Source organism: Lycium barbarum, chromosome 3, assembly GCF_019175385.1.
Source record: "Lycium barbarum isolate Lr01 chromosome 3, ASM1917538v2, whole genome shotgun sequence".
In the NCBI taxonomy this organism is placed as follows: domain Eukaryota; kingdom Viridiplantae; phylum Streptophyta; class Magnoliopsida; order Solanales; family Solanaceae; genus Lycium; species Lycium barbarum.
This window is the reverse complement of record NC_083339.1, coordinates 70,683,771-70,688,146: the sequence shown is the minus strand read 5'-3', so window position 1 is coordinate 70,688,146 and position 4,376 is coordinate 70,683,771.

Sequence of the window (4,376 nt, the reverse complement as noted above, 5' to 3'; positions counted from 1 at the left end):
CTTATAAGCCCACCAATTTCGGCCCATCAGCCCAAACCGAATTGGACTACTATATATACCCTCTTAAGTCATCTAAATCACCTTATTTTTCACCATCTCATCTCCACACTTCTCTAGAAGCTCCCACCACATTCATCCAATATTCTTACACCAAGATATAGCAAATTTAGGAGTTCCTACATCAAATTAAGCTCGGGTTTGTAAGATTAACAACGAACCTCGACGAATCAAAGAAGGGCCACGACTTTGGGGCTCATATTTTCACAAAAACCGAACCTTATAGACCCCATGAGCTCTCTCCAACACTCCAAACCATTCCAAATCAAATCAAGAGAAGATCGAGCCATAAAATCCTTAACTAGTTCATGGAAGGAGCTTGTTCGTACTTCTAATTGAAGTTGTGGTGGATAAGCTTTAGGGTGAATTGTGTGATGCGAAGTTCTTCAAGTTATAAGGTATGTTTTTCATCTTGATTTTGATATTAAGTCATTTCTTTTGAAGATTTTAATGGTTTAAAGTAAGGGAAAACATGGCATAAAGGTCGTAGATAGATATGTTGATGTTGTTGGCTTATGAACTGATTTTTGAAGTACGTTTCAGACGGATTTGTATAAATTTGTCATGTAGTAGCTTGATTACGTTATGGTTGATGTTGTTAATGATGTTTGGGAGTTGTTTTGGAAGTTGGAGGAAGTACATAATACAGAGAGATGCTGCTCGAATTTCGGCAGATTCTAAGGGGATTTAATTTGAAGGCTTAAGACAAGCATATGATGATATGCCTAACAATAGTATGAATTCTCTTTGATGTAGATTTAAAAGCTTGGGAGGATAAGCGTTTAGTAGTTAAGGAGACCAAAAAGGTATGTTAAGACTAGTCCCTTTCTTTCTAAAGGCATGATTTCTTTCTTATGCACCCATACATGTTTTCCATAACATCCTTATTCTCAAAAGTTAGAAGTTCATGATTCTTAAAGTTCTTATGATACTAAAGATTGATGTTTTCTAAGATGATAATGATGATGACCCCATTTCTAGGAATTTCAAGGCTTATGATTTTGATGCTATCACGAGAGTTTTGAGCTTATTTCATGATTTTATTAATTTTATTCATTATTGTTGATCTCACGTTATATAATTGTTCCTTCAAGGTGAGATATAGCGATGGTGATTGTTCTATAACATAAATCAGAGGTTACCGACCTTACGTCACTTCGATAGAATAGTAACTTTTATTTGGGCTCTCATGCATGCTACTTATATTATATATATATATATATATATATATATATATATATATATATATATATATATATATATATATATATATATGGGAAGAAGGGCGAGGTGTTATATACGCATAACCACCTGATCAGTTGGCATATTATGATATCGTCCCGGACGCGGGATATATGGGATAAATGGATCGGGCCATTCATTCCGTAGCAACATATATGATGATGATATAATATAGTTATGGATCGGGCTGCACTTTCCGCAACACTATTATGTTATATATGTATGAAAAATGTTTTTTTTTTTAAAAGAAAGCTAAGCATGCATGAGATTCGCTTTAAGAGGCAATCAAATGTTTTGGTTATCCTTATCTCATGTTATGTTCCATATTTCTTGTTATGTTATTTTTCATGCCTTACATACTCAGTACACTGTTCGTACTGACGTCCTTTCTTGTGGACACTGCGCTCATGCCTGTAGGTAGGCAGGGAGATGGATCAAATCCGTAGGTGCTTTATCAGCGGATTCTCAGGAGCACTCCACTTACTTTGGAGCTGCAGTCTATTTCCTATTGGTCTTTATGGTCACTTGTATTTTATGTAGAGGCTCGTAGATATGTGTGCATAGTTAGATGTTTCATAACCCCACTGGTACATATTGTTGTATGATATTTTGGCAGTCTTGTCGGCTTGTGATGGTGAGTATAATTGTTGACGATTACATAGAAATGTACCGTCATCTTGTGAAATATGCCATTATAGACCATGATACCCATGAGCTATCTTTGTGGTCCACCTAGAGATGATTATGAGAGGCATGTTCAAAGGTGCTCGGTAGGTTAGTTCCGGGAGCTTATCATGGCCTCTAGTTGGGTCGTGACAAGAATGAAATAGCATAGGTGGTATATTGGGCTTTTCTAATGTGTTCTTGAGTTGTTCATGATTGGAATTCTTAAGGTATGGCTTAGTTATGTTGTGGTTGTTGTCTTGCAAGTTTAGAAAGGAAGAGAAAGCTATATAGGGTTGTTGGTTGTTGACGTTAGCCCAACTTGTCGCATTATATACCGTATCCTAAATCTTCTAGAGTTGATGGAAGTTCTATTGTTGTATTATTGTAGATTAAAAGAGTTCAACTTGAGCTGGTAGCTGTGTTCGGCAAACGACAAGAGGTATGTAAAGGCTATCTTTTTCTTTCATTAGCATGATCCTATAATCGGAAAGAGTCAAACAATCTTATAAGGAAAGAGTATATCATAAGGGTTCTCCTATTTCCATTGTCCCCCTTCTTCTTATGTTTAAGTTATCCCTTGCCGGGAATCCCTCATCGTTTTATACATGTTTGTATTAGTAAAGGCAAGAGAGGTTATATACATATATAGAGATGCAATACTACTACTATACAGAGCGTATATAGAGATTGTAAAGAATATAACGTAGAGCTCAATTTATGAGCGTTCTGTGCAGGGAATCCATATTTCCCCCATACTTGATACACTCCCGTAGAATGAGTAGAGAGATCGTATTTACAGCCTTATAGTATTATTACTATATACATGATATAAAACACTATACACACACACACACACACACAAACATATATATATATATATATATATATATATATATATATATATATATATATATATATATATATATATATTTTATTGCCTGGCCTCTTGGTTAGTGAGAGTTATTGATGCCTGGTCTATACGGTCGGAGAAAGTATCCTGATGCCCGACCTATATGGTCGGAGAGAGTATCCCGATGCCTGGCCTATACGGTCGGACAAATTATCCTTATGCTTGACCTATACGGTCGGAGAGAGTATCCTTATGCCCGGCTAACACAGTCGGAGAGAGTATCCTTTTGCCTGGCCTATGCGATTGGAAAGAGTATCCTTATGCCTGTTCAATATAGCCAGAGTGAGTATCCTTATACGTCGAGTCCTATACGTGGCCGACTAGCTATATTATTACTATACGATTATGCATTGAGTCAGAGCAGTTAAGTGTATTCCTAAGTATCCCTTTACTTTCAGCTTACTCTATTTACCAGTTCAGTTTCAAATTTCAGCTTTCAATTATTCAGTTGCCTTATATACTCGGTACATTATTTCGTACTGACGTCCCTTTACCGGAGGCGCTGCATTTCATGTCTGCAGATTATGATAGATAGGCGAACAGACCACGCTAGGTAGACAGGGCTAGATATCAGCGGGCTTGGTAAGGTCCACTTCATCCGGAGTTACCAAGTCCAGATTTCGAGAGTTCCTTATGTATATATAGACTTGATGGGTATAGCGGGGCCTTGTCCCGACTATAGTCCAGTTCTGTTACCTCAAGAGGTTTGTAGATGAGTCCTGTATGTTATGTATGTTAGTAAAGCGGCCTTGCCGGACCCTGTATATGTTCACTTTGGTATTGTTGTTGCAGACGTTTATGGCGGCCTTGTCGGCCTGCACAGTTAAGTATATATGCTTTTGGGTGTGTTACTTTTCACAAGAGATAGATGTCACTCTCGAATGATTCAGAATAAGTCCTTGTCAACCTTGATTGGTGTTGTCTGTTTGTAGGTAGGGCTTGTCGGCCTAAATGAGGGTTACCCCCAGAATTTACAGTTATAGAATGGAATACTCGGGGTCAAGTATGGCACGAGGTGCTGGCCACACCTCCCTAGGTTTGGGGCGTGACACTAATTCCATCCACAAAGTCACTTAGTGGATTCAATGAATCAAGTGAAACAACGAAGGGAGAAATTATCTTGTCAGTTAATGTGGGAGGAGTGATGAAGCATACGAGGTTTTATGTCATAAACAATGGTAGGAATACAATGCTATCATCGGTAGACCTTGGATTCATGATATGAAGGCAGTGCCTTTGACGCTGCATAAGGAGATAGAATTTCTGATGTCGGATGGTGTTAGTTGCATCCACGGGGAATGACAAGCAGCGGAAGGAATGTTTAACATCAACGTTCCTGCAGAAAATAGTCACGCCCCGAACCTGACCGTAGACGTAACAGTCATCCGATGCTATAAACAACACCGGAAGCACCTTATGAATCATTAACAACAAGTCCCCTTTTAATAATCTTTCATTATTTATTCCAACAATTATAAATAGCTAATTGAGTGTGATCACA